Source organism: Ambystoma mexicanum, chromosome 1q (assembly GCF_040938575.1).
Source record: "Ambystoma mexicanum isolate Mex_15411 chromosome 1q, UKY_AmexF1_1, whole genome shotgun sequence".
NCBI lineage: Eukaryota > Metazoa > Chordata > Amphibia > Caudata > Ambystomatidae > Ambystoma > Ambystoma mexicanum.
In genome coordinates this window covers 150,898,413-150,915,254 of record NC_090922.1, presented here as the reverse complement: position 1 = coordinate 150,915,254, position 16,842 = coordinate 150,898,413, and the positions used below count along the sequence as shown (strand labels likewise).

The 16,842-nt window shown below is 45.3% G+C and overlaps 1 long non-coding RNA gene across 2 annotated transcripts in view; it reads right to left on the bottom strand.

Annotated features, from left to right (window-relative positions):
- LOC138525988 (uncharacterized) overlaps nucleotides 1-16,392 on the bottom strand; it is a 150,708-nt gene extending 134,316 nt beyond the window's left edge. For both annotated transcript variants that reach the window (XR_011283460.1, XR_011283461.1), the window contains exon 1: nucleotides 16,270-16,392. This is a non-coding gene — a long non-coding RNA (uncharacterized lncRNA). The remainder of the gene's footprint in view (nucleotides 1-16,269) is intronic.
- Between the last annotated feature and the right edge of the window lie 450 nt (nucleotides 16,393-16,842).

The window sequence follows — 16,842 nt, the reverse complement described above, 5'->3', positions numbered from 1 at the left end:
TTTTGCACTAGTGCAGTCACTTTGCACTGCAAAAATACACTGTGCACCGCTCTGTGAATCAGGGAGTTTGTTGGCAGTGCAAAGTCACTTTGCACCGCGCTAAATGTTCAACGGTTTGGGCCCCTGGTGTCGTTCAGCCCCTGGTGTCGTTCATTGACCACAAGGTACGGGGGAGGGAGACAGGGGTGTTGCTAGGTCTGGAAAAGATCTAGGGCTACACTAATGTTGGGACTGTCGGGTCTGGGGGGGGGGGATTAGCCAGCCATTCGGTGGTAGCACCTGAGTTCTATCCAGGAGTCCTCTGCTTGTTATTACTGCTGGCATTTTGTGTAGAGGCAACTGGAGCTCCCACTAGGTTAGGTGCGTATAACCAACGGTTGAGACGTCAGTCGCTGCACATTTGCCTTAATTGTAGGATACAATGTATAGATAAAGGGCTGCACTGAGGTCAGTGCAAATGAGCGTGAGGAATGGATATGTTTTTCTGCACGGTTTATCCCAGTTAAATAGACCATATTTGTTTGGAACACATTACAATCAGTGTAGGATACCGGCTGGAACTCTCTCTGAATGTTCAAGGGGGGAGTTGTCTCGCTGGGGTGTGTTCCCCCGGTAAAGCTATTACAATTGTGCAAAATGTGCACCGGCCACCTGGGGAGATCCACGAGTCATTGCTGGAAAAAATAACTTGGAATTACTCTTCCTTGGGGTGTGTGTGGTCAGTGGACAGCCAGTTTAACTCACTACCTGGTGCTCTGCCCACCTTTCATTGCTGGCTCCATATAGATCGGGGGAGGGGTTTGGAGGCATACACTGTGACTGGCAGCGGCTGGGCCCCACTTCTTGCCGGGAGGAGAGGCAAGTCAGAGACTTAGCAGAAATTGATCTAATACCCGACTCCCATGGGAGGGTGAAAAGAGTAAAGAAGCACAATGGCAGCACCAGTCTGCTGGATATTAGTGTAGGTGTGGTGGGCATCAACATGGCCTGTATTGACTGGTACACGATCCTCATAGCAATTCGTAGAGCATAAGAAACTCCATCTAGAGATTGTCTCTAATGAGGACTCCAAAGATTGCAAGCAATTGCTTTGGGGTTCCTTATGAGTTTGCCACCCGAACACAATATTGTATGGCATTCATCTTACCCAGGAGGGTTGTTTGTAATTCTGGGGAAAAATGTAAATCCGTCTTGCTTCTGGTCAATCTACACTTGACTACCAGGAGCCCACCACCAACACTGCAATACCCCCTCGCTCACACAACGCCTCCACTGGTGGTGAGTTCCAGAGTACACACTTGCGATTTAAGATACTGTTTACAATCACTGATTGTTGAATTGAAGCACTTCAATCTCTATGCAAGTATTTCCTTCTGAAGGTCCACCAAATTTGGAGAACAAAAAAGATCTTCGATCCGCAACTAATTTAGTATTAGGTCTTGAACGAGGTGGTGACATAGACACAAAGGATGGAGTTCAATGACGGAGCCACGGAGATAGAAGACGGACTATAGTGGAACATTTCACAGCCAGAGTAGACAGAATAGTAAGAGAAAGACAAAGGATGACGTTTTAATGGCTTGCGCACTTTTCAGCATATTAGTACACTTTGATTAGAAAATGTAAAAAAAATTCAACAGATTGTGGCGACAGGACACTGCTTAAATTCTGGCCTGGGCGTTATCTCCATGCAATTCCAGTTGGCTCTGCTATGCTGCAAAGCTGTGGCACGGACATGAAAAGTAGCCGTCAGTGTAATGATCCCTCTCACCACGCCGCCTTGAAAAGCACTGCGTATCAGCATGCAGTAGGATATGTGTACGAGGTTGGACTCACACCAAGGAACTCGAGTTGCAAGTATAATGGTTCACTTACTCTATGTGCCGCTGTATGGGCTGCCGGGCTCTTAGAAATAACAGGCCTTCATGTTTTTGCTGACTTTTATTTTACTGTGTAAAGCAATGTCCATAGACTTGTTTTTAAAATCTAACTGCCAAGTACACGTCCCATAATAAGCATAGGTTTCCATATAGTGCTTAACGCTGGCTTCTGTCTGCTTCTAAGTTCTTTAATCATTACACAATGGCATGGGTCTTCTTTGATCGCCCGAGGCCGGGTGATGGGCTGAGTCGGCCATGAAGGGGGTGGGACTAGCAAAATGCGGGCAGGCGCGAGTAAAGTCAGGCAGTTTGCCCTGCATTGACACAGAAGTGTTGGCAAGGAAACAGCATTAAAGTGTGGGGTCAAACATCTAATGTGAGATACGATAACAGTACATTACACACCTGTTTCAGAGTTTTTCCCAAGATTTCACCCAGAAAGCAAGAGCATATTTTTATTTATTTTTTGCTGAGGAAGGCTGTTCACAGTGACAGCTCCTTTTAAATGAAAAGACAACTCTGGGTGACTATCTGTGGCACTACTACCCGAGGGGCACTGGGGTGGCACAACGTTTGAGCGTCAAATCTGCCCGCATTACAAGGGAGAGTCGCACAACAGTTATTCTTTGCCCCAAGTGACCTCTATCAATGCAGGGGAGCTGACAATTTCAATAACATATCTTTTTATAATGCACTTGCTATAACAGTTTGCATTTTTTAAATAAAAAAAAACACGTGCTCATAAAACTCAACTCAATGGCACTCATTTTATCAACCGCAGAAGAATGAAAGGCTGAGTCGGCCCTTGCGGGATTAGAATAAATGAGCCGCGTACATATCGAGGCAGCACGTTCTTCACGTTCTATGATATTTCACCAGCTGAGAAAACAGCACGCTGGAAAGAGTGCCCGGATGAAACATGCGAAGAAAAGAGCTGTTCAATGTTAGGTGTGCATTCCTCTGGAGTTACTCTCACAGCCCTACTCTGGCCCCTCCTGGTTCACAATAGGTTTCCCTTATACAGTCCATCCCAAATTACATTCTGAAGTCTTCATACCTTGTCGAGGGCAATTTGGTAAAACATACATGTCATCATGGTTCCTGACCCATACACGTGTAGCACCGAACTCTGAAATAGTTGTGAGTGTTTCCTGCCCTGTCGTAGCCTCGTTTATAAAATAGTATTCCTATTCTATCGGACTTTGAAATGTCAGGGATTCTTAAATGCATGAAATGATGTTCCCTATTTCTAAAACTATTCGTTTTCATGCATGTACATGATTAGTCCAAATCTCTTCTTTATCTTATGTATGACGTAGACGCTAGCACCCCACCCACATTTACTTTTCGGCCCACTATAGCCATCATGTAAGGTACTTTCGGCCCTCTGTCAAAATGAGTTGTGCACCCCTGACCTAGAGTGTCATGGGAAGAGCAGAATTACGGAAATCATTGCATTTCGTTGTTCGTTGCGAAATGTATCACCAGATTATCAAAGCACTATAAACAAATTAGCTCTGTCTGCAAATCAAGCCGCACGCAACAACACTGTGCTCCATGATAGCATTCTGCTCTGCCAGCCCGCTTTAAATCGGCAACATTTGGTGGTCTGACTTTTGACTTCTGGGCAGCAAGTGCGTGGAATGTTCTTCCATAGTCACTTCGTGACACACCACGTGTCCATCCGTTTTTAAAAAAAGCTGTGAAAACACATCTTTTTTAATAAAGATTTTCAGTAGTTTTGTTTTCATGGCTCTACAGTTTCTTGTGCTTGTCTTTTGATTTATGCATCTGTCTTGTATCCTGTGTGTCTAGGCACTCCGGGTGTGTGGCACCTTATTCAAGTATTTGTATTTGTATTTATTTTTATTTATATAGCGCCTTACTCCAAGGCGCTTTACAGTTTAACAACAAGAATACATAGAACAGTAGAAGCAAACAATATACATGAATTAGACCAAAAAACAGTATGTGGAACAATTTGCATGTGAGAAGGAGGAGAAGGTGAGGGGGTGGGGAAGGAAGGGTGAGGGAGAGAGATTAGGGAGTAAATTACATAATAGTAGGAAGAGAGATCATAGGGAGCAAGGGGGAGTGAGGATGGAGCTGAGATGGGGTAATAGAGGGAGAGAAAGAAAGAAAGAAAGAGAGAGAGAAAGAAAGAAAGAAAGAAAGAAAGAAAGAAAGAAAGAAAGAAAGAAAGAAAGAAAGAAAGAAAGAAAGAAAGAAAGAAAGAAAGAAAGAAAGAAAGAAAGAGAGAAAAGAATTGAAATAAAGATGGGGTAAGATGGGGGTAATAGAGGGAGAGAAAGAAAGAAAGAAAGAAAGAAAGAAAGAAAGAAAGAAAGAAAGAAAGAAAGAAAGAAAGAAAGAAAGAAAGAAAGAAAGAAAGAAAGAAAGGAAGAAAGAATTGAAATAAATACTAAGTAATGGTACTCATTTTATCAGACCCAGAAAGATGAAAGGCCGGATGAGCAAGCGGAAATGGTATCCTTGGATCTGCAGACATAAACACTGATCTCTTCAGCACATGCATGTGTTCACTGAGCTAACATAGTGGAATGTTATGGGATTGTTCAAAGAATGGCATTTAATAATTCTTTCAGTCAGAAGTCTGTAAGTCGTTCTTTTCTTTTCCTGAAGACAGACTTGGAGTATGGGATCTTTAACTCCTCAAAAGATGCCTAATCTCCAAGGTTCTAGGTCGAAATGATGGTACCGTGAAGGTAACGGGCAGGTGTGCTGCCCAGTGGTAACCACAGGTGAATTATTTATTGTTTAGAAGAGGCCAACCGGGAATCCATTTGTTTTGTAGCATCCCATGCGGGATGGGGGAAAAGGCAAGGGGAGAGCGATGGAAAGGATACCTATATCTGAACCTGCTAAGCTTTGGCACATCCATGAAAGGTTAGCTGGAAGGGACGGGGCGGGGGAAGGGCAGAAAACCAAGTGGAGACAGTGTAAGACACCGTGAACGATGCAGCAGGAGGACAGCCCACATCATGAGAAGATCAGACCACCTGGCTAGACCTTGGTCTCAGCAAGGCCTGTGCGCCCAAAGCCACCCCCAACATCTCTACAGAGGGGTGTCTTTAGTTGCTCCCTGAACTGCAGATGTTAGTCTAGCGCGCTGGAGGAGATGGGAAGGTTACTCTATATGGGGGTACCGCTGCGTTCCGCTGCCGGCCACCAACCTTCTTTTTCCAGCGACAGGGAGAATGGGCAGGCTGGCCTAAGGCACTGGAAAGGCAGTGCTTGGGGACTTTCTGTTGCATGTACCTTTAGAGAAGCTGCACAGTAAGCATCATGAACAGGGCCAAGAGTTTGAAAGGTGATCCCCCAGGAGGCCAAAGCTAGGAACGGGGGTTACCTCCTGACAGTGTGACCCCGCATTCGGCGGTAACCATGGTCATCACCGAGCGAAGCCTGCTGATCGTTACGTTTGGACCCAAAGCCTCTTCTGGAACGAATTCCCCACCAGCTAAGCACCTTTTTTCTGGGTACTGTACCTGAAATCAGTATTACAGTAGTGGCAGAGCCGGGACAAACGCCGCCAGAGTTAAGGCCTGTCTCAAGAGTGGCCTGGAACTAGGCGCTGTTTACAGAGCTTGCTACCTCTCACTTGGCTCTGGAGGAGTCACAAAACTGGGGTGGGATAGGACAATTGGTCGCGGCCCCTTTTCCCTCTATGACCACACTTCCTCCATTTTTTGCTATGTTGACTGCGGAAGAAAAAAATAATTCTCTCAGGAGATAAAGAAAGTATTTCACTTTTTTTATAGGATGTCAATAAGCATCAATAGAAACCAAAAATCGAATCAATAGAATGAGTGTCCAATTTTGAGTTATAGCCTTATAGAGCGAGGGAAGGGTCATTATCATAATGGTATGGCTCGAGGTGAAGCCTAGGCCCACAAGTTAGGAAAGGGTCAGTATCCCAAGCAATAATGATCCCTCTTAAGGTCTATGGTGATACAGACCTCGCCACGGTTGTATAGCTCGCCTTGGAAGCAAGACAACGCAGAGCGACACAGGTTCGAATCCCGGGTCAGTGCTTAGAAACCTCTTCGGTATGAAGCGCGTTATAAAAAAAAAGATTATAAATTATAAGCACATACTTCTAGCAGCAATGCACGTTTTGGAGTTGTGGTGGTGCAGTGAAACATGTTAATGCGACTTCATGAGGTAAACATGTTCATTGTATACTTAGTTGAGCTTGGATAGTTTTAGCATCAGCTTGTTTAAGAGCGACGCTAAAGTAAACGCTTTTTCTTTACAAAAGTGAAAGCATTTCGGCTACTTCTGGTGGCAGAATGCCTGAATGCAATCAATACCAGTAGTTGCCCACGACATGTGCATTCTGATTGGCTGGGAGGATGTCAATAATGGCCTCCATGCGCTAATCGTATTTATTGGAGAATGCAGTGTTTCAGAACGATACAGCTATCCTGCAGCGTGGGTTGATCGCGGTATTCCGCTGGTAAAAAGCATAACTTGGAGGAGCTCTGTACACATCTCAGCAATACCTACTTTGGCCCTTCGCAATGACACGATTATATTTCCCCTCAGAGGGCAAGCTTGTGACGCAGATATAATAAAGCAAGGCTCGCTTACACTGGGATTGCCGGCTCAGAGCTGTGTGGCAATAATCTGTATATGTTTATGCTGAGCTATGATCAAGCTCCTCCGACTCCACCGACGGAAGCTGACGTAGACGACGTTTTACTCGCACACGGGCGGGGACGTTGGCCGCTCGGGGACGTTTACTAAAAGCGGTCCCTTGATGGATTATGTTCCTATCCGTCAAAGGACTTTTAGTTTCTTACATCTGAAGTCAGTAAAATAGTTCAGCGAGTAAATCACTTGCTTCTGAAATCTGTGTTCCCGCATGCATTCAACCGCTCGCTCAGCTGAGGATGCTAGAGAGAATGAATGTGATTGGATCGGCTAATAATAAAAGCTATGATTATAGCACCTTGAGGTGGGAAATCAGGAATGCAGTGAGTTATGGAAACCTGATTTTTAAATAATAACCGTCACTCTCTCCCCTCTCAACCCTAACCAGCTTGTTTTTCAAAAGCAGAAAATAGACAACCGGAGCTGGCACCAAATATTGTCACAGTGTTGTAGCAGAACATTTCTATTTTGTGTTTTATTGTTGAATGAAATATAAATAGTGGGCAGTGATATCTATATTGCGTCGGTTCATGAAGACAGACACAAGAAGTTTCCAGATATTTCTCCGACCGTTTTCAGTTCTTGGGAAACAGACTCATTAATACACAAAACACTGGGAAGAGATCACATCGAGCCCTACGCAACTGTTTAATATTGTGCGGTGTGCCAGGCTCCTCGCGCACAGAAACCAAGCATCGCTTCTCTAAGCAAAACTGCATTTTGATTTATGGTGACTAAAAAGATTGGTAGGGTTTTTTCAACTACTAAAAAACACGAGGGCCAGTTCACAAGTGATGGGGGCACAGAATGCTGAAGCTTGTCTCGGCATACTAGCCCCCTGATGCACAAAGGGGACATGAATGCCAGAGAATGGACAGGCTCCCGGTGTATAAGGCCTGCCGCCTTTCCTTCCATACTTGCCTAAGGGCTGCCGGCATTCCAGGACCGTGGATATCCATTTGATATCAGCCCACCGCCCACAGCAGTCTACGTGGAACATTTGCAGTCACTGGCCTTAAAGTGATCTTCGGTGTATTACGTTTGTAGCCTGCTTTCAGGAGGCGAAATGTGCAGAAAATATAGAAACGCTCATGCTTTTCATGAACTTTTAAATTCAGGGGTGTGAAACGGAGGCACACGTCTGGAAGCTCCTGTCAGTCAGCCTCTTTGCCGGGCTTTGTGTGACGGTGCCCTCCAATGCAGGCATTGCGACATTCCAGAATCCATTTCTTTCTGAATTAGAGAGGCAATCTGGGATGAGGCGGCACTTCCGTGGCATGTCCCAAGGCCTCAATAGGGGGTGGATGGGGCAAATCTGTCTGAGCCAAGCCACCTGCATGGACAGTTTCACTTTTTGTAAATCACCCCGCCAGCAGGATGTGGATTTCCCGCCACTTGCGTGCTCTTTCCGTGCATGGAAGTGTGGATACATTTTTGTGAGCTGGCCCCATTGGATTTATTTGCTTATCAGTTTTTGCCAATGAGGGGAGTGTGGAGAATCACACGGACAATATATTCACTATCCTTCCTTCGCTAAATGTCTATGAGGCCTGAGGAAGTGAAAAGGGATAGGCTAGTAGCTGAGCCACCATTCCATGGAATGCAGGCCCAATCCGCCCTCACTGCAGTTTTACCTGGAAGTGTCGAAGTATGGTTGAGCCCGACTGGTGCCCTCAGATTGAGAGGATTCTTGCCCAATCAGAAAGACTGAACATCCCAGCTCATTAAACGTGTGAAAGTTTCATGCCCTTAATGGCAAGCCAACCAATCAGGGCCCATAACTCTTTATCAATCTTACTGGCCACAATACATTACTTTTCAACCAATCACTACCTATCTCAGCCCCCATGCCAGCCAATGAAAAGTGAAGTGGAATTCTGTAAATATAACCTGAAACCCAGTGTAGAACAGGAGTACACAATCTGCCCATTCAACTCGGCCAATGGACATTCTGCTCATCCTCAGATGTCAATAGAATGATATGTGAAAAAAACATTATGAAAGTTTGGATTACACATGATGCAGGGCCCATCCTGTGTGGGCAGACCTCTGGATTATGAAATATCAGAGATGAAATTCCCTACCTCGCCCATACCTTCCACTTTTGCCCACAGCTGTATGTAAAATTGCAATTACTGTTAATGTAATTATTATCTTGGAATAAACTTTGGAAGAGCCATATCAATTCAAATGCACGTGGTACGTTTGCGGAAAAGAAAAAGAGAATCAGAAGAGCGTGGATATTTTGCGTATGCAAGTAGGAAAATAATTTTGGAAGATTGACCACATTGTTTTATTTTAATATGTATTATAAAAGAAATATTAATATGTATTATATTTGGATGGAGTTCATTAAAAACATCGAATACAAAAATATTTGTAAATAAAAATGTTTGGTAAGGGTTTTACATTATATAGAAACACAACTTTTTATTGTTTAGATTGTTTTTATAACTGTGTGAGAAAGACATTAACTGACCCTGTATAGAAATGTTTATCTTTTTAAATGGACAAAAAGCTTTTATAGTGTTCAAAGTTTTTTTTAAACCAAAGCACTTTAATACATTTTTTTTTTAAAAAAAACATGGTTTTATTGAAAAGCATTGGCTGAGCCTTGTGTGGTTGCAGTTTTTTTTCTTCCACTTACAGATAAGTAGTTACACAGTACACTAGGCCCCGGGCCTCTATGCGCTGTCTTTGAGAGCCAAGTCCTTTTCATGTCTTCAGTGGATGCTCAGGGGGCGTTGATGAAATGGTCAGTGGTTAGGCTGAACACCCCAGGACACTGTTTCTCTGCAGGAGAAGCTATGAGGCCGAGGCTCCGCGCTAGGCATGACTATTCTGCCAACTTCCAGGGTCTCCAGGAGATCAACACGCGTTTCGAGGTGGGGCTCCGAGGGTTCATGTGTTTATTCAAAGGTGCATTGATTATATCTTGTATCAAGTTCCGATGCTTATGTGCTTTTCCGGGTATTTTTGGTGTTATACTTCCCTCAAAGGACAGTATGTACATTTTGCCAACATTTCAGGCGGCAGTGGCAAGTGCTACCCAAAGCCCTCTTTGCCACACATTGTCCTATCCTTTTTATTTCAGAGAATCACAAGCGAAGAGCTACACATGCGGGTCGGGGAGAAGTCTACTTTGACTGTTCATCCCACATATGTTAAGGTGTTTCATTCAGCTATAAAGGTATAGGTTTTCTGGATGTACCAGCTTGACAGTGCTAGTAGGGGTGGTTAAGCCAGTGGCCTATGGTTGTATTTTTGTATTTATTTGATGAACAGGGATGTCAGTTTCGATCAGAAATTGCTTACAGTAACACATTGTCAGATGGCAGAAGCATTCCCACGAATGGAGCCTGTACAAGAGCATAAAGATGCCGGTCAAGTGGCACAGCAAATAGAGCGCTCCCTTTGACATCCCTGCAGAGCTTGCAGACGCAGGTTCGCATCCCGGCGGGGCCAAACTCAGCCTTTCATCCTTCCGAGGTCGATAAATGAGCACCACACACTGTGGGTAATAATAAGCAGCGCTCAGATACCTGAGGGTTCGTAGCACTATATAAATGCAAAATTATTATTATTATTGGAACAAGTACTGAGCCAATTTATGTGGTTGTAAAAAAATAGGGCATCTACCGGGGACAAAACACAACTAAAAGAAACAAAATGTATATAATGAAACAGGTGACTTACAAAGGTAACATTAACCTAAGGTGGCAAGTGCTTCAAACTAAAGAGGAATACTAATTAAATATGCAAAATTACATTATTAAAAGTCACTGGAGTGAGTGTTGGGGTCAAGTAGGGAGTATGGGGGAGGGAGCAGGTGGAGCTGCCTCTTTAGCGCGTAAGTGAACTGTAAGCAGAGCTTTGAAGAGGTGAGCACGTGGGCTGGCTTTTTTTGTTATGAGCAGGGTTTTCCAATGGAGCAGGGGGGGGGCATCAGGGAGAACGAGCAGAAGCGAGAGGTTTGCCTGGTGGAATTCGACCCCATTCACTGTCCTTTCACTAGTGAGCTCTATTTATCTCAAGCGCCCATGTGGTAGGACTGCTCCGAACTCTGTATCGGTCCTAAGGTAAAAAAGCTCCTGATCCAAGCGCCAGGCCTGCATGCAAATAAACACAAAATGCAAATACACATTTCTATGAACCCTGGAAAATGATTTAGTATTAGATATTGACTGAGAGCGCAGAAGTTGTTACACGATGCCGATATATCACTAAAATTGTTAGTTGAGAATCCTGAGAAGGCCAAGCAAAAAATGTGTGACCATGATTGGAATTTAACGCGCCTTCAGTGTTTGCGGTACAAAAAGTTTCAGGAAAACCCGTTTGAGTCAAAGAGACATGGGAAAACAGCGCACTATCTATTAGTGTCTCCAAGTCCATCATACCGGTTGGCATTTCTGCGCTTCAGACTTCATAATTATCTGACAGCTGAAGTCTTATGTAGACGTAACTTATTACCCAAGGACAGAATACTTTGTCGCTTTTGTTACACAGCAAAAGAGTCTTTAAGGCATCTACGGGTTGATTGTGTTGAATTGTTATCATTAAGATGTAACCATTTTAAACCTTTTTTTGAGGGTCATGTGAATGTTACCCATGATCAATTATGGCATACGCTATTTTATACAAACAGGAAATCACTTAATTATGCAACTATCCATTTTTTGAATTTGTTAAAGTTACAAGATTATGAAAAACTTGGTGCAGGTGCTAATGAAATTACTTAATAATGATTTATATTCTTCCAATTTTATACCCTTAATGATAAAGCAGTTTTATCTTCATCTGACAAATGAGGAGTCCCATGATGTCTTATCTTGCTATGATATGTAAAGTGTTCTGGATATGCAAATTGTTGAAAGGCTATAGAAAGATGTGTCTCTTTTTTCAGCCAAAACAATAAAATACATTTTTTTAAAAAAATTAAAAAAATTAGAGGTTGATGAATTAGAGAGTTAGAACACACTGACAAGTGTCCAATTAGCAATCGCCAAACATGATATATAATGGGTACAGTATATTTAGCTACCTAGTCGGATGTAGAATGGCCTATTATCCAACATGTAATGTGTATATTAAATAGGACCTCTTCTTGGTCTGATTGTAAAATGCTGGCAAGTGCCGGTTTAATCTGGTGGAGCAGTAGCGGAGGCAGCGTCTGGTGCCAGGGGGGCAAATAATAGGGCCCCCCGTGGAAGGCCATGGGGTGTCCTGGGCCCCAGGGGGAAAACCGGCCGCTCTTCCCTCCCCCTGGCTCTGCCACGGTGGTGGAGTCAGACCCGGTTGCGACCCCGTTGCTCTCTGGGTTGGCTCCCAGTGGCAGACTGGCCTCCCGGGAACTCCGCCAGATTTACCAGTGGATCTCTGCACCACTGGCCTCGTTTGTGTGGGTACCCTGGTTTTCTGCTTCTCTTACCCTCACCCCCAAAGCACCTCACCCCTTCCTTCCATCTGTCCTCATTGCATACACACCTTCGAAGTAAAGAATGTGTTATAAAGTTTCCATTATGTTATCAACCACTCTTACCAAATGATGTGACCGTTTTGTTGTCATGTTTAACTACTTTTCAATCCCTATATATAGGAACACATGTGCTATAAAATGCACTATGTTGGCCCATTTCTCCAAATGTTCTTGTGGGAGAACTCCGAAACCCCTATATAGAAGGGCTGGGCTTGCTCACACTGTGTAATATGGAGCCAGTTTGAAAAACATGTCCAGGACCCCTTTGGTTCCCAGTTCGCCCCTGTTGGCTCCCAAGAGAGGAATGGGAAGGGAGACCCAAAAGCTACAGTCCAAGAAATAAATCTAACAAAATAATGAAAGGGACATATCTCAAAAGCAGGTAGTGCAAGCCTGCATGACCTAGACAGACGCTCCGACAATAGCAAAGCAAAAGCAGGTAGTGCAAGCCTGCATGACATAGACAGACGCTCCCACAATAGCAAAGCAAAAGCAGGTAGTGCAAGCCTGCATGACATAGACAGACGCTCCCACAATAGCAGAGCAAACGCAGGTAGTGCAAGCCTGCATGACATAGAGAGACTCTCCCACAATAGCAAAGCAAAAGCAGGTAGTGCAAGCCTGCATGACCTAGACAGACGCTCCCACAATAGCAAAGCAAAAGCAGGTAGTGCAAGCCTGCATGACCTAGACAGACGTTCCCACAATAGCAAAGCAAAAGCAGGTAGTGCAAGCCTGAATGACATAGACAGACGCTCCCACAATAGCAAAGCAAAAGCAGGTATTGCAAGCCTGCATGACCTCGAGAGACGCTCACTGATTGGTTGAGGATTATCCTGCTTGCGGGAAGAACCTCTATTCTTGGCTCTTAGTGGGGGCAGAATGTCTGCCTTGTGTCATCCCTTCCACTGCCCAGACTTACACGATTTCCTGTGGGAATTAGGCCTTATATATGGCCGATGTGAGTCGCTCGTGTTTTGTTATGCATACTATTTTCTGGTTCATTGGTGCTGCAGCCCATTCAGTCCCCCATACTCCCTCAGGCTGAAGGTAAGGTTCCGAGAAATTATTGAATATAACCAAATGCCCCTGCCATGGGTGCAATGACCTGAATTCTCCCTTAGAACAATGGACACCTCTCACTGAGCGGGCTATACGTGCCCGATAGGCCGTGAAGTGTAGGGGCACTTTGGGGAAGAGAAGCTCTGCAGGGCGCCATTTAATGTTGTTGTGAGCTAGTATTAACTGACATTGGACCTCGTTGCCAGGAGATGGTACACACGTTCTCTGGCTGCTTCTTTCTATCTCTTCACATCGAGGGTGTTTTTATAGCAAGACCCAGGCCCAGAAGACGGCCAGGAATTGTACAGGACTCGGGCCCCTACAGCACTAGGTTACACAGCACAACTCGGGCGCCTACAACATTAGGTTACACAGCACAACTCGGGCCCCTACAACATTAGGTTACACAGCACAACTCGTGCGCGGTAGCGTAGGAAGATTCAGAGTCGGACCGGGGCATAACATTGTCTCGGGCACCAATGAAAAGTGGCTCACAGTTGCAAATTGCTATTCATTCCTTTTTTGACAGCTTGTTCGAATGCATACCCTAGGGGTAGTGTTTTGATAACATTTGATGCAAATTGTGCAATTTGAAGAATATTCAGCAACAAAGCTCAAACCTACTGACCGCATAGTGAAGTAACTCTTCAGACTATCTCACGTTTACCAAAAAAACTGTCCCACTCCAGCATTTTGCGTTTTTGGTTCGGGCATTGCCCTGCTGCCCTATGGGTCAGTCCGGGCCTGGCGAGATGGCACGCAACTAGTGCTTGAACTGGAGACACAGAGGTGGAGGTTCTCATGATACCGGTAAGTACCTGCATACTTTTTTGAGAAGTGCTGCTCCTCTCCCTTTAAGTTTTCATGCAAAGTGCCACTACTATGGGCTTGATTTACAAAGCGTTTTGCTTTTCAATGAGACTGCACCATTGAAAAACGAATGTGTACATCAGGCCCTATAGGTTTCAATTAAAAGAAGGGCAGGTACCCAGGGCAAGTATCAGCCCATTTAAAGCACCGGATGTAAGACATCAAGAGACATCGTGGCAGTTTTCAAAAGCGTTTTTCAATGGAAAATTCCTTTTGAAATACCATTTATAAATCCGTCCCATAGCGCCTTGTGCAGCCATCGGTTTCTTCGAAGCCCCAAAGCGCTCCTGGACCTCAGAACCTTCGAGTGATCACACCTTCCCACGTGGGGTGCTCAAGGTCTGCACAAGTCTTCCTTTAAACATTGTCCCACAGTCGAGTTTAGAAAATTGTAAAACGAACGTGAACGTGAGGCCCGTTTCTCTGCGCCCCCACTGCAACTTGGCAGGGCTGCACGCGTAGGACCTGATTTATACAGAGTTTTCCACAGGGACTTTCATATTGGAAATCAGGCCCTGACAGGAGTGAGGGAGGGGACACTGCAAACTTAAAACCGCACCTCATGAAATATAGACATGTTGTATGTGACCGGCGGGGGGGTAGGGGGGGTGCAGGGGATGTACAGTGGGGGCGACGTTTCCCTCTTAGACCGCGGATCGTTGCCAACGGAACTGCCATTCCGCGGCCCGCGGGTCAGCGCGACCCTGTGCAGCTCCCACGTCACCGCGCGGCTTCATTTAAGCACGTTTCTGTCCCCGCACTCCTCCGGTGCTAATCTTTCACCAGATAATGCCTGTGGCGGGTCGATCTCTGGGGCCGTTCGGTATTAACCCCCTGTCGAAGTTTCTGTGTCCCGTCCGCTCCGTCCCACTGAGGAGCACCAGGCGTGTCTGTGATTGTTACATGTCCTGGAACGAGACCTGGTCGACCAAGTCATGTAATTTCTTTAAAACTCGGACATTAGTCTAAGCTATTGCATTGACTGAAGGAATTGCAAAAGAGCGACCCTCTTTTTTAATGGGCATGCACCCAGCTTCTCGGATTGTTTGTTAACCGGACAAAGCTCTCAAAATACGGTCACTCCGGACTAAATCCGGGCAGGTGGCAACCTGGTAGCAGGACGCGTGGGCGGGAGACCGGCGCCCGGGGCATATCAGGGTGTATAGATGGTCACGTGGAAGGCATCGCTGCTGTCACATTCCTAGACCCACATCCCCGTGTGTGGTTCCAGTCCATCATAGTGTCAAGACTACAGCAGCGCCAAACGTGTCTCTAAATGGAGACCATCTTTGGGAGATGTCCGTTTTTTTATTTATTTTTTTACAATACACTTTCAAACTGACTCTGCCTGCTGCGGCTCTCGTTTTTTTGCTTGGACTCGGAGAACATTAAAAGTGGGAGTTGCTCGCTGCAAATTATGTAAATGTTCATTCTTTGTGGACAGTTTCGACCTCTGTGCCACCTCCGCCGGCCGGGTCTCAGGTGGGCGAAGGACCGCGTGCACCCGGCGGAGATGCGACGGGGCGGGGGCGTGGGGTGCGCTTTGCAGGGATTTATAGAGGTGTGCCCCTCGTGCACTAAGCCGCCAACGCATGCAGGCAAGGCCACTCGTAGGAATATATTCGAAGGTTTCTCCTTGAAAATTAAATGCCGGTTTATAATAAATCAAGGTACATGGACACTGTTCACAAAACGGTAGCGCGACAGGCTTCTGGCTTTGAAGTGCCCTGAAAGGGCCCCCAGAGCAGATTAACGGTGGGACTGAGGGGTACAGTGGAAGGGCGTGAAACAGCACGAATAGGTTCATCCAAGAAACGGTGCACCTCTCCGCACCTATTTTGAGACAACCTCCCCACCCCCACCACCTTCCGACACTGATAAATGTCCACTATGATAAAAAAAAAATAACTGCGCACACAATGTATTTCTCCCGGTTCATCCCCCACCACCCCTCACACACACACACACACAAAGAAAACTTTTCCCCAAATTGTTGGGGATAAAAAACACGTCGTTTGTTATTCGGTAATTCAGTCAGAAGATATTACGTTTCCGTCTGAGATTAATATTGCTTCTGATATATGCAATACATATTTGACCAAATAATCCATCCCGTTAACTCGTTCTAATATATCCCGAGACATTAAACTATCAACGGATTTGGAGCTCCTAACCTCGCGCTGGACTTCGGGGTGACGTGCTTCATATCGCCCGTTTGGCGCTGTGCGTATCCCATGTAATACGCACGATGTTGGCGGACCTAGAGCGCATTAGTTTAAAAGCTGGTAAATTCGTGTCACTCACCGGGTCTGTGCGGCGAATACTGGCCCTGCATGGGCCGTCCCTCGCCTGCTTCACACAGGAATGCGTGGTTCTGCAGAGGAAAGTCAGAAATGAGACTTCAGGAAGTTGGCCACGGGCTTCACCAAACAAGCAACCCGAGAAATAACAACATATTATGCGTAAAAAGGAAAGGAAAAACAGACTGTATTGTTCTAGCGCCGAGGAGCCAGAGAAGGGTGAACACAACTTAACATTGAAATCATCGAGGCTGCTCTCTGTTTGTTTTCCTTCCCTGATGTTTTAAGGAAAACCAAACACCCGTTATAAAAGGCTGTATATTTTCTGATTAAACATACTTAAGCGCTGGCGTCCAGTGCTGCTGTTTACACTGTAAACAACGGGGACGTATTATGGAAACATTTACACCCCAGAGTTAAGAACGGACGCATTTACTGTTTTCAGTTGCAAAGTGGTGTGTGGAGTGGGCAACACACAGCAGCAACCAACAAAAACGTCGACCTTTTGTTAACGCGACAAAATATACTGGCGGCCAAAGTTTACACGACATTTGGTTTGGTGCCAATAGTTGCAATT